Raw genomic sequence first — 14,815 nt, forward strand, 5'->3', positions numbered from 1 at the left:
CCATGAGTAGAATTACTCACATCCAAATCCACTGGCTGGTGTGACACTTTGTACTGAATATGATTACATCAACAGATCAGCTAACAAGTCAAAGGCTCAGGAAAAGAGCACAGCTGTTTTGATACTAGCATGAAAGGAAAATGTTGAGAATTCTTGATAGTTTGAAATAACAGTAGACTGGTGACTGATACAGAGTGTAAAATCTCAAGACTCTAATACTTCCTTTCAGAATTACTCATACCCTCAAATGGTATAGTATCAATTTTCTTTGCTGGGTTTCATTTAAGAGCCCAATGGGTGCTTTAATTCCTCCAGACCCACATGTGGTGCTCTAACAGCACAGGGAAATCAGGGATGGAATGATTACTGTTTTGACCCAGCATGAAGGAAAATGTTAACACTAAATTATACCTTCACAGGTAACAGTGTCCTTGTGGTGCCTTGATACAGAGTGTAAAATGTCGAGACCAAGACTCCTTTAAGAATTACACCCTCACACAATAACATCTCTTTTGTGGTTCCCTGATGGAGGATTGATCTACCAAATGGAATCAGAGCAGGGACATCCCTCTCTATCTTCAGAAATCTTGAATCATCCCTTCTGAGAGCACTTACTTTCGTAACACCCTAACATACTTTACTCAACTCACACTTACTGAGCACTTCTTTACCTGATCTCCAACACCCTAACATGCCTAACACACACTTACTGAACACTTCTTTACCTGATCTCCAACACCCTAACATGCCTAACACACACTTACTGAACACTTCTTTACCTGATCTCCAACACCCTAACATGCCTAACACACACTTACTGAGCACTACTTGATCTCTAACACCCTTACATGCCTAACACACACTTACTGAACACTTCTTTACCTGATCTCCAACACCCTAACATGCCTAACACACACTTACTGTGCACTTCTTTGCCTGATCTCCAACACCCTAACATGCCTAACACACACTTACTGAACACTTCTTTACCTGATCTCCAACACCCTAACATGCCTAACACACACTTACTGAACACTTCTTTACCTGATCTCCTTGCACTTTTTCATATTGAGGAGAGTAAGTGCTTAGTGCTTCTCCCAAGTCTCCTGATTTACTGAGGCTTGATTGTTGTTCCTCACTCATAAGCTGCTGCGGATAAAAGCACTGGCAAACTGAGTATCTGTTAAATCCTTTCTTGGTACTCTGACAGCACTTGAAAATAATTCTGTCAAAAACTGACATGATCAAGGGTGGCGTTCCTACTAAGACCTGCCCACAACCTGACAAAATCACAGAAAACCTGCTGTTTTGTGTTTGGATGTGATTTATGAAGGAGTCATATGTGTATTAATTTTCTTTGGAATGTTACAAATATACTCAAAGTTGCATTAAAGTCTATCTGGCTACATTCCCGAGTACTTTACTCTCTGCAATCTACCTTGGACCAAGGAGACAACTTTTCAAAGCCAATTAAAGCCAAGAACAGCATTATCTTTCAGTACTCTGTGAAAATCTCCATTCTACCTGTATAATATGTGGTCATATAATCGTGGTCACCCGATATCACCATATATTATGCAATCTGAAGACACATACCTCCCTTCAGAGACACACTCACCTCAGCTCCAAACACACACACACACACACACACACACTCACCCCAGCTCCTCACACCTGCTCAGTGCAGGCTGCAGCATCCTCATCTTATCTGCTGTTATGTTGCACTCATGGAGCTTCAGGCTTCTGATGGTCGGACAACACTTAAGGCAGTACAGCAGCACCCAGCAGTCTGTCCTCGTCAGGGGAATGGAGTGAAACTTCACCTCACCCCAGACTCCCATGGCTCTCCTTACAAACTCCTCCTCATGGAGCTCATATAGACAATGAAGTATATGCAGAATATCCTCAAACATTCCTCTATGTATATGCAGCATACCCTCTTTATGCATTCTGTGTTTTTCCAAAACGCTTAGAAGCCACTCCTGCAGAAAGGCTTGAATTGATGCCCAGGACTGCTTTTTCAGGTGTGGGTAAATGCCTCTGTTTGAAAGCCCAAAAAGGAATTGAACAACAGGTTTAAAACGTTCAACGTTTCCTAACAACTCCTGTAGTTTACCAAGTGCCTCTTCCTCATTCTCCAACATCAGGTACTGGCGAGCAGCGAAGAACTCCTGGAAGCTCAGATGCATGAAACTGTACATTCTTTCTTTACTGACTGTACTCTTTAGCAAGCATTCACAAAGGAAAGGATTGTATTCGGTTGCTTGTGATGGATCAGGGAAAGCCTCAGACAAACTCTTCTCATCAAACAGGACCCGATGTTCCAGTAACCCTCTCTCTGCCAGCTGGCCCAGGCTCCTCAGCAGTGTTTCAGGCTGACTCAAACCCTGGCAGTGATGATCCAGCAGAGTGGACACAAAGTGCTCAAATATAGAGGTGGGTGTTTGTAGTCCCTTAGTGATGTCCATGCCTTTTTCTTCTTGCTCCCTGAAAACTGTGCAGGTGATCCAGCAGATGACGGGGATGAAGCAGGCAGTGTACAAAGTCTCGTTGGTCTTCACACAGTCGAATGCTTTCTTTGCTAGCAGTTCTTCGTTTTTGAAAAAGCTATGGAAGTACTCCTTCACCCCCTCCTCAGTGAAACCTAGGATGTCAGTGAAACGCTGAGAATCACTGAGCAGCTTGCTCAGTTTGTCTGAAGCAGTGGACCTGGTGGTGACCAGCAGGAAGCACTTATGCAGGAGAAGCCCCTTCAGCAGGGCACCCACAATGGCCTCAACAGGAGCTTCTCTGAAAGGGTCTTTAGGTGGCACTGTGCTAGTTTTCTCAAATGAGAACTTGAGCTCATCAAAGCCATCAATGAGGAAGAGCACTTTCATTTTTGAGTCCTTCAGCACCTCTGCTGTCTCACTGGTGAAGCTTGGACAGTAGTTCAGGAGATCCACCAGACTGCATGCCTCTGAGATTTCATTTAGCTCTTTGCATTTAAGGTGAAGAACAAAGTCAAACCGGCCTTTGAATACATTTCCTGAGGCCCAGTCGTACATGATCTTCTGAGCAGTGAAGGATTTGCCATATCCAGAGTTGCCCTGCATAATGACTGCCTTTGGAACATCTCCATCTTTATCGGGTTTGAACAACTGGTCAACAGTGATTGGGTTGTACGCTTCACTGGCCCTAGTTTTTAAGACCTGCTGGTGATCTTCTCCTCTACAACGGATCTCCTCCTCTCTTTCTCTCTGATTTCTGTGTGACTCAACGATCCGCAGCTCAGTGTAGCGGTCAGCCAGCAGCACATTCTCACCAGCTAGAGAGTTATACTCCTTCACTTTTTTATATGAGGAGCAGATGGATGTCTTGTATTCATTTATTTTTGAGGTATGATCTACAAAAAACAATTTTATACACAACATTTGACTATTATTTAAAATTATGTTTCATATATAAAGATGAAATAGTAATTTACTAAAATCTGAATTTACCAGGGTCCTGTGGTGGTGTTGCCGGAGCAGAAACCCCAGGACCTTCAGGGAATAAAGAGGATGAAGAGGATGAGGTGTATTCATTTATTTTATAGAAGTATGATCTACAAAATAATTTTTTTTACACAACATTGAGTATTATCTTTTATTATTGTTCAGTTTTAATTTAATATAATGATGAAATAGACATGGAATAAAATCTGAATTTACCAGGGTCCTGTGGTGGTGTCGCCAGAGCAGAAACCCCAAGACCTAAATATAGAGGATGAATAGAGTGTGTGTGTGAGAGAGAGAGAGAGTGTGTGTATGAGAGAGAGAGAGAGAGAGAGAGAGAGAGAGAGAGAGAGAGAGAGAGAGAGAGAGAGAGAGAGAGAGAGAGAGAGAGTGTGTGTGTGTGTGTGTGTGTGTGTGTGTGTGTGTGTGTGTGTGTGTGTGTGTGTGTGTGTGTGTGTGTGTGAGAGAGAGAGAGTGTAAGTACTGCAGATGAAGCATGTCCTCTATACTGTTGAATTTAATGGACCTCATTCTCGAACAAAGTTAAGAAAAAGTTAAGAAGACATTTATTTTTAACTCCACTTATGAAGTTCCCGGGACATTTCTGGCATTCATGAAAGCCCATGTTCTTAAGGGCTGAATTTGTGAGAAATCGTTGGTGATTGCGTTCACATCAATTCTACAGACATATGGCAGTAAATAAATAAATATATAAGCACTAAACTCAATTGCGTGGATATAGCCATAGTGGAATAGAATGGACACATCTACATTCTACAACAGTACCGCCACCTCTGCACTGGTGAGGTTAGATCTGCGTTTACTGGCCTAGTGTTCACTTTGTGCTTAAACATGTTTGTGATCAATCTGTCTGAATCAGAGGTGTGTCAGTCTCCCTATTACACGACTGTGCACCATCAAACCAACACCTTTGAAATTGATTTGTTTCAAGGTACAATCGTTATGAACTGTTGCTTTCATTGAGACCCTTCAGAGGGAGTCATTTTCCTTGTTAAACATCAATTGTACTTCCTCAAACTGATGACAGGAGCATTTGGCTTTACCTGCATCCTGTGGGGAGGCGGCCGGGGACGGAGTCTCAGGCCCTGTGAAAATAAGAGGAGAATTTCAGACTGTGTAAGGTCTTGTTTCCTGTCTCATTCTCTCTCTCTCTCTCTCTCTCTCTCTGTGTGTGTGTGTGTGTGTGTGTGTAGATATGAGGATTATGAATTCTTCACTGATTGCCTTTGTTTTGTCTCTGGTTCTCTTTTCGTTTAACCTTCTTCTCTGCGACTTACCTTTGCCCTTCACAATCAGCATGCCCAGGATGGAGTCGATCTTCTGCTCTGACCTGCTCCCCGTGTCCTGGATGGAGTCGATCTTCTGCTCTGACCTGCTCCCCGTGTCCTGGATGGAGTCGATCTTCTGCTCTGACCTGCTCCCCGTGTCCTGGATGGAGTCGATCTTCTGCTCTGACCTGCTCCCCGTGTCCTGGATGGAGTCGATCTTCTGCTCTGACCTGCTCCCCGTGTCCTGGATGGAGTCGATCTTCTGCTCTGACCTGCTCCCCGTGTCCTGGATCGAGTCGATCTTCTGCTCTGACCTGCTCCCCGTGTCCTGGATCGAGTCGATCTTCTGCTCTGACCTGCTCCCCGTGTCCTGGATCGAGTCGATCTTCTGCTCTGCCCTGCTCTGCGTTTCCTGGATCGAGTCGATCTTCTGCTCTGACCTGCTCCCCGTGTCCTGGATCGAGTCGATCTTCTGCTCTGACCTGCTCCCCGTGTCCTGGATCGAGTCGATCTTCTGCTCTGACCTGCTCCCCGTGTCCTGGATCGAGTCGATCTTCTGCTCTGACCTGCTCCCCGTGTCCTGGATCGAGTCGATCTTCTGCTCTGCCCTGCTCTGCGTTTCCTGGATCGAGTCGATCTTCTGCTCTGACCTGCTCCCCGTGTCCTGGATCGAGTCGATCTTCTGCTCTGACCTGCTCCCCGTGTCCTGGATCGAGTCGATCTTCTGCTCTGACCTGCTCCCCGTGTCCTGGATCGAGTCGATCTTCTGCTCTGACCTGCTCCCCGTGTCCTGGATCGAGTCGATCTTCTGCTCTGACCTGCTCCCCGTGTCCTGGATCGAGTCGATCTTCTGCTCTGCCCTGCTCTGCGTTTCCTGGATCGAGTCGATCTTCTGCTCTGACCTGCTCCCCGTGTCCTGGATCGAGTCGATCTTCTGCTCTGACCTGCTCCCCGTGTCCTGGATCGAGTCGATCTTCTGCTCTGCCCTGCTCTGCGTTTCCTGGATCGAGTCGATCTTCTGCTCTGCCCTGCTCTGCGTTTCCTGGATCGAGTCGATCTTCTGCTCTGACCTGCTCCCCGTGTCCTGGATCGAGTCGATCTTCTGCTCTGCCCTGCTCTGCGTTTCCTGGATCGAGTCGATCTTCTGCTCTGCCCTGCTCTGCGTGTCCTGGATCGAGTCGATCTTCTGCTCTGCCCTGCTCTGCGTTTCCTGGATCGAGTCGATCTTCTGCTCTGCCCTGCTCTGCGTGTCCTGGATCGAGTCGATCTTCTGCTCTGCCCTGACCCCGACGTCCCTCTGCTCCACCTGCAGCAAGAGTGAGAGCTGCTGCCTGACGTCATCAAGGCACTGGAACACGCCCTTGAACACGCCCTGTATGGCCTTGGCCTTGAACACATGGCCCAGTAATGTTTTCTCCTTGTATTCTTTCAGCTGCTTCTCCGCGTCCCTGAAGCACGTCTGGAGCTTGTCCAGCTGTTCCTCCAGGGCCTGGGGGGGCGTGTGGCTGGGGTTCTGCGCCTGCAGACTGGACAGGACCTTCTTCAGGGAGGCCACCTTCTCAGCCAGGCGGTCACGCTGCTTCTCATTGCCCTTCACCGTCTGATACAACGAGTACAGCTTGTCAGCCAGCTTTATCATGTTGGGGATGTACTCCATGGCCACTGAGGGAGAGGAAGAACCATCAACAACAACAAGCATAACCCTAACTCTAACCCTATAACCTTAGCAACAACAAGCATAACCCTTACTCTAACCATATATCCTTAGCAACAACAACAGCAACAACAAGCATAACCCTAACTCTAACCATATATCCTTAGCAACAACAACAACAAGCATTACCCTAACAATATATCCTTAGCAACAACAACAACAACAACATGCATGTGGGCCGAGGGTTTCTACAGGTAGATCAGGTGGAGATTAAATCACAGTTAATTGTACTGAAAGCTACTCATTAAATGGACGGAAACAAATTAGATTAGATTAGATTCAACTTTATTGACACAGAGTACATGTACTGAGATAACGAAATGCACTTTAGCATCCAACCAGAAGTGCAAAATAGCAATACAAGTGCAGAGTATGTGCATATGTAAAGAGGAATAAGTGAATAAATAAATAGATATGTTCAGTAAGAATAGATATGTAATATAAACAGAATTGGGACTAGCAGCAATTGAGGTTAGAAGTGTAGATATGATAAGTATATATAAAGTGCAGGTGTAAGTATTAGTGGTGGTAATAAGTGAAATTAAGTGAATGAGGTATTAGTAATATAATGTTTAAGAAGTATTGTATGGTGTAAGTACGATTAATACAGTTAGGACAGTAACAACTGGGATATACAATAGTAAAAAAAGACATTCTGGTGCAAATGTTCAGTGGCTGGAGGAGGGTGTGTGGCAGTCAAGCCAGGGTGGAGGGGGGAAGTACAGTCACAGGGGGAGGTGTGTGTGTGGGGATGGGGGGGGCTATCCCCGTGGTGCAGAGCTCAGTAGGGTGATCCTGATCCTGCTGGTCCGGGAACGGAGGACCCTGTAGCGCCTCCCAGAGGGGAGGAGGGCAAACAGTCTGTGGCTGGGATGTGAGCTGTCCTTGACGATGCTGCACACCCTCCGCAGACATCTCTTGCTCTGGACAGCCTCGATGGTGGGGAGTGAGGAACCTGTGATGCGTTGGGCAGTTTTCACCACCCTCTGCAGTCTTTTTCGGTCGGCAACAAAGCAGCTGCCATACCATACTGAGATGCAGTTTGTAAGGATGCTCTCGATGGTACAGCGGTGTATATACGTGGACCTCCTTCAGTCTCCTCAGGAAAAAGAGACGCTGGTGTGCCTTCTTGACCAGGGATGAGGTGTTGGTCCAAGAGAGGTCTGTTGTAACTTTAAGTGTATAGTTTACATTTGACTTTGAGTTAATTATTTGACTACTGATTTAAGTGAAGTTAAGTTAAGCTAAAATTAATTTGTATTGGATGTATTTAAATATGCATAATTGCCTTAGTTAATGTGATTTGATTGATTGTTTCATTAATACTGTTGTTTGATAATGCTGTAAGTTAAGGTGTGTTACTACATTTCCCTAGTGCACAGCGAGTTGCACTCATCGTTGTTCGCTGATGAGGCCAATCACCGTTGTGTCGTCTGCAAACTTGACAATGGTATTAGAACCATGTACAAGTTTGCAGTCGTAGGTGAAGAGGGAGTAGAGGAGAGGGCTCAGCACGCAGCCCTGTGGGACACCGGTGTTCAGGATGAGGGTTGAGGAGGTGTGGTTCTCTACCCTAACAGACTGGGGTCTGTTGGATAGGAAGTCCAGTATCCAGTTACAGAGGGAGGTGTTGATACCCAGGTGACTGAGTTTCGTGATTAGTTTGGAGGGGATGACAGTGTTGAAAGCTGAACTGAAGTCTATGAACAGCATCCTCACATAGCTGTTATTATTGTCCAGGTGAGAAAGGGCGGAGCAAATAAATAAATAAATAAATAAATACAGCTTGAACATTGCGTACACAAGTATGTAAGTGCTCTACCCTACACACCCCTACATGTCACTGACCAGTGTGCCCTGCTCAGCAGCACCCCAGGACTAGCATTTCCTGGAGCTAACGCTATAATACACATCTGATGTTCACACTCCCCTGTTGTGTGTGTGTGTGTGTGTGTGTGTGAGAGCAGTGTGTGTGTGAGTGTGTGTGTGTGTGTGTGTGTGTGTGTGAGCAGTGTGTGTGTGTGTGTGTGTGTGAGTAAGTGAGTGTGTGAGTGTGTGTGTGTGTGTGTGTGTGTGTGCAGTGTGTGTGTGTGTGTGCAGTGTAGATGAAACATGTCTTCTTTATTAAAGGTCAAACCAGGGCATCAATAGATCATTTGCAGTTGAATCCAATCTGTTTTTCTTACCATGATAATGATTGTGTGAGTTGATGATGTTTGAACATTACGTACACAAGTCAAGTTCAATCTTTTAAGTTACAGTTTTAGCAAATGGGTCCAATGCCTTTTGTAGTAACTGTGAGACTATTATCACTATGAGATTATTTTATCTCATGGTGCTTACTCACTGTACACCGGAGACACGCACGCACGGACGCACACCCCCCATCCCCCCCAACAAATCGCACCCTGCACACGAGGCAGTTATGCCTCTCTCTAAATGACTATGAGGCAGTTATGCAGTTATGCGTCTCACTAAATGCAGATTGTTTGACTAGTTGCTGATCAGTGCCAATCTAGTCAAACAAAAGGGTTTAAAGAGTCAGTAAGAAGGACTGACGAGAGAGAGAGAGAGAGAGAGAGATGCCAGGTGCCAGTAGCACTGGATGCAAGCCGGAGGGTCTGTTTGTTTAATACCTTTGTTGTAAGTTTGAAGAGTTAATAACAACCTGCCTTTGAGGAATTCCCTTGTTGCGTCCTTCTGAGAGCTGGGATGCCACAGTGTGTGTGTGTGTGTGTGTGTGTGTGTGTGTGGAGTGTTCTGAGTTATCCTTACCCAGCTGTGTGTGTGTGTGTGTGTGTGTGTATGTGTGTGTGTGTGGAGTGTTCTGAGTTATCCTTACCCAGCTGTTTGAAGCGGAGGGCTGGTTACTGTGGCTCTGACTGCGCCTCTTCCCAGAAATCACTCTGACAGTTCAGTTCTCAGAAATCCTTATCGCTCTTATCACTCGGAGGCCAGCACAGATGTTAAATATCTACAACACAAATGAATAAATACCAACATATTTAACTTACATTAATAATATACAGTGCCCTCCACAAGTATTGGCACCCTTAGTGAATGTGACCTAAACAGGCTATGAAGTCAAATTATTGAAAGAATTTTTTTTGTTTGACATTAAATAAAATATTTTTCTCAGTAACATGGGTGCCACAATTATAGGCACCCCTAGAAAACTTAAGTATATTACCCGTCATGTTTTACATTTTTAAGTTTACTTGTTTGGTTAGGAAAGCTGGGAAAGACAAAAGTTGTTGAGCTGCAGAAATCCGGAAGAGGATATAAGAAAACAGTTGAAACTTAAAAATACCCATTTCCACAATCAGGGCAATAGTTAAGAAGTTCGAAGCGACAGGAGATGTAAGGAATCAGCCTGGAAGAGGACCTGTCTGTAAATTGACCCCACGCACCGTGAGGAGGATGGTTTGACTGGCAAAAGACATGAGACATGTCTTGACAAATTGATCAAGAATGTTCCACACACACTGGGTAATACAGAATGTTCCACACACACTGCCTAATCAAGAATGTTCCACACACACTGCCTAATCAGGAATGTTCCACACACACTGCCTAATCAAGAATGTTCCACACACACACTGCCTAATCAAGAATGTTCCACACACACTGGGATATACAGAGTGTCACATGACTCTACAGTAGGATGTTATTGTTCTGAATTAAATTATAATTAGACCAAACGACACTTAAAATCCATTTGTAAAAGAAAATTTCTGTTTCGGTTAGTACCATTTATGGAGACAAAATGTCCACTGAAACTTCAAAACGAGACATATCTAACACAATACTAATGTTCTTCTATACCTGCATGTTGTCAGAGAGAGCACGCACACCTGTTGTGTAGTAAGCACCTTTAGCCAACAGAGGGCGGGCAGGCAGAGACAGGCAGAGAGAGTCTCCACTTCTGTGCGAGAGGTGCTTTATGAATATATAAAACTGTCATCAGCTGATCGAACATCTATAGCTACATCGCACGTTTAAAAAAACTTTCCATTGCGATTCCAATTATCTACATGAGAACATCGGCTAGCCTAGACCTCAATTCAAAACTGTTCCCGTTCTATTTCTCTTCAGCATTCCAACCAGGAAATTGCACCGCCTTACTTTTATACTTTGTTAGCGCACCTGCCTGAATTATAGTCTGGTCCACAGATTTAGATCTACCGACGAAGAAATGAGCGTATCAATAAATATAAATAAATCATAAACACTAAATGTACTGTTCCCGCTACGCGTTTTACACGACCAGTGTGGCTGAAAGTTTAACTGCGTCTTCACGAGTCAGGAAACGAGCGTAATAAACAAGAAACAGAAACGACTTAGAAGGTCTCTTAACTAACACAGCAAGTTACTATATTATTACAGCACAGCTGGCTAATAAGTGCTAACGTTAGCCATTGACAGTCATACGTATATTAGCACGTAACATAAATGACTAATCATTTTATTTTACATATCAACGAACTAACACAGCTCATAGAAACCAAACGTAGGTCACTTAAACATATTAACTACAGTGTGAGACAACCCAAAAACTTACAGCCAATGCTTTCGAGGGTGGGAGGTGTAATGTTTTGCCCTCTGGCATACATAAACTTATCTTAAATACTTTAGTATAAACTCAGCTGACGAGTGACGACCGACCTCATTCCGTGCTGGTTTATTCGCCGGGGTTTTTCCAACTGCCGTCTATACGTCATTCCTGAACGTACACCTTGGGCTACGGTATGCACCGTGTGACAAACAGTCACAACAGATATTACATCTCCCTTTTTCTAAAAAGTAAGTAAGGGATTGTCATCAACAGTTAACAAACATTGACTCATTACATTCCATGAGATTATCAAATATAGCTATATACAGTATTACATTGACAGGGTATTAAAGGTAAGTATAAAACATTCATATTTCATTCAACATATTTCAGGAGGTAGCTGCAAGAACAAAACAGATTAGTGCAAACAGCTAAAAAAGTGGAAACTTCCTTTTTCTTTTCACAGGTCACATTTCAGGAACAGGTAAGTATTTTCTTTTCACAGATCACATTGCAAGAACAGGTAAGTATTTTCTTTTCCTTTAATTTTTTTTTTTTTTACATTACAACAGGTAAGTGAACTCCTTTTTCTTTTTTTTTCTAGGGCAGCGATCCACCTACACCCTTTTACACATCATTTACAAGTCAAGAACTTGTCTTGGTTTGATTGTGCGACCTGACCGTGTGGTGTCGCCAGTCTGATCGTCTCTGTCTGGAGGTTCAGCAGGCTCTTGCTGATGGGCCTGTGTGTTGTAAGCAGTGTTGATCTCCTTGCTTACACGGAGGTGTCGCCGGTTGCATCGGTAGGTTTGACCCTCTCCGGCTTGGATGTGGTAGCTCCTGTCTGTGTGTGCAGGATGCATCACTGTTGCAGGTCTCCAGGATCCATCCTCCTGCCGGAAACGGATTGGTGCGCCTGTGGGCAGCTGGGGCAGGGGTTTAGCCGACCTGTTGTAGTATGCCTGCTGACGTTGTTGGCATACCTCTCTCCTTTCGTGTACAGCCTGTTGACTGGCGATCTGTGGCTGCAGGTGCTTGGCTGTTGCTGGCAGGATGGACCATCAGTAGCTGAGCTGGTGATTTCAGGTTGTCTACTGGCGTGTTGCGGTACTCCAGCAGGCTCAGGTATGGGTCTTTGTTCTCTGCTTTGGCTTTATCCAGGATGCTTTTGGCTGTCTGGACAGTTTTTTCCGCCAAACCGTTGCTCTGCGGGTAGTGGGGGCTTGTGGTGGTGTGAGTGAAACCCCATGACTCTGCAAAGAGACGAAACTCACCCGAGCTGTAGCACGGACCATTGTCACTGATGATGGACTCGGGGATCCTGTGTCGAGCCATTGCTGCTTTCAGTTTCATGATGACAGCTGATGAGGTGCAACTGGAGAGCTTCTCCAGCTTGAAGAACCTGGAGTAGTAGTCTACGATGACAATGAAGTCCTGTGAGTTCCATGTGAATAGATCTGTGCCTATCACTTGCCACGGCCGCTCGGGTATGGCGTGTGACTTCATTGGCTCTTTGGGGTTTGTGTTGCGGCGCTCTTGGCATATGCTGCAGGCTGCTACAGCCTCTTCCATCTGCTTGCCCATGCCAGGCCAGAAGAGTAAGTCTTTTGCACGGTATTTGTTCTTTTCCATACCGAGGTGGCTGGCGTGTACGCGTCGTATCATGTCCTCCCTGAGCTTTTGGGGGACGATGATCCTCTCACCCTTAAACAACATGCCGTCCATCTGTGAGATTTCCTCTCTATGGTTCCAGTATTCCTGGATGCTTGGTGGGCACTGTTTCCTTGTGTCTGGCCAGCCAGTGAGTGTGGCTCTTCTTAGCGCGGCGAGCTGTGCATCTTGAGCAGTTTCATGTTTGATTTCTGTGAGCCTCGTGTCGCTGTGGGCTGTTGGGAACTGTGTGTACTTTAGCCTCCATCCCTTCCTGCAGGGCACGGTCCTGGTATTCGATTGACTTACGTGAAAGCGTGTCGGCCACCGGTATCTCCTTACCAGGGCGGTGCAGGATGTGGATGTCATATTTTTGTAGCTGGAGAATCATCCGCTGTAGACGGGGTGGTGCTGCCGCCAGCGGCTTCTTCAGTATTGCCTCCAGGGGCTTGTGGTCTGATTCCACAATCACTCTCCTCCCGTACATGTATTCATGGAAGCGCTTGCATCCAAACACCACAGCGTAGAGCTCCTTCTCTATCTGTGCATAGTTTTCATCCGTGCTGTTCAGTGATTTGGATGCGTATGCTATTGGTTTATACTCATATAAGGGCCTCTACTCCCCATATAAGGGCCTCTACTCCTCTACTCCCCATATAAGGGCCTCTACTCCCCATATAAGGGCCTCTACTCCCCATATAAGGGCCTCTACTCCCCATATAAGGGCCTCTACTCCTCTACTCCCCATATAAGGGCCTCTACTCCCCATATAAGGGCCTCTACTCCCCATATAAGGGCCTCTACCCTCTTCTCCCCATATAAGGGCCTCTACTCCCCATATAAGGGCCTCTACTCCCCATATAAGGGCCTCTACTCCTCTACTCCTCATATAAGGGCCTCTACTCCCCATATAAGGGCCTCTACTCCTCTACTCCCCATATAAGGGCCTCTACTCCTCTACTCCCCATATAAGGGCCTCTACTCCCCATATAAGGGGCCTCTACTCCCATATAAGGGCCTCTACTCCCATATAAGGGCCTCTACTCCTCATATAAGGCCTCTACTCCCCATATAAGGACCTCTACTCCTCTACTCCCCATATAAGGGCCTCTACTCCCCATATAAGGACCTCTACTCCTCTACTCCCCATATAAGGGCCTCTACTCCTCTACTCCCCATATAAGGGCCTCTACTCCCCATATAAGGACCTCTACTCCTCTACTCCCCATATAAGGGCCTCTACTCCCCATATAAGGACCTCTACTCCTCTACTCCCCATATAAGGGCCTCTACTCCCCATATAAGGGCCTCTACTTCCTCTACTCCTCATATAGGGCCTCTACTCCCCATATAAGGGCCTCTACTCCCATATAAGGACCTCTACTCTCTACTCCCCCAATATAAGGGCCTCTACTCCCCATATAAGGGCCCTCTACTCCCCATATAAGGGCCTCTACTACTCTACTCCCCTCATATAAGGGCCATCTACTCCCCATATAAAGGGCCTCTACTCCCATATAAGGGCCTCTACTCCTCTACTCCTCTACTTCCCCATATAAGGGCCTCTACTCCCCATATAAGGCCTCTACTCCCCATATAAGGGCCTCTACTCCCCATATAAGGGCCTCTACTCCTCTACTCCTCATATAAGGGCCTCTACTCCCCATATAAGGGCCTTACTCCTCATATAAGGGCCTCTACTCCTCATATAAGGCCTCTACTCCCCATATAAGGGCCTCTACTCCCCATATAAGGGCCTCTACCTCCCCATATAAGGGCCTCTACTCCTCTACTCCCCATATAAGGGCCTTACTCCCCATATAAGGGCCTCTACTCCCCATATAAGGGCCTCTACTCTCTACTCCCCATATAAGGGCCTCTACTCCCCATATAAGGGCCTCTACTCCCCATATAAGGGCCTCTACTCCTCATATAAGGGCCTCTACTCCTCATATAAGGGCCTCTACTCCCCATATAAGGGCCTCTACTCCCCATATAAGGGCCTCTACTCCCCATATAAGGGCCTTGAAAAGACTCCCTGGAACCTGGGCTTTTTTCTGTTAATTTATTTATAAATGTCTGGTGAATCTGCTGGACTCAATCGAACTTCACCTGCTGGCTAAGGGGGCGG

The sequence above is a fragment of the Clupea harengus genome, chromosome 25 (genome assembly GCF_900700415.2).
Source record: "Clupea harengus chromosome 25, Ch_v2.0.2, whole genome shotgun sequence".
Lineage (NCBI taxonomy): Eukaryota > Metazoa > Chordata > Actinopteri > Clupeiformes > Clupeidae > Clupea > Clupea harengus.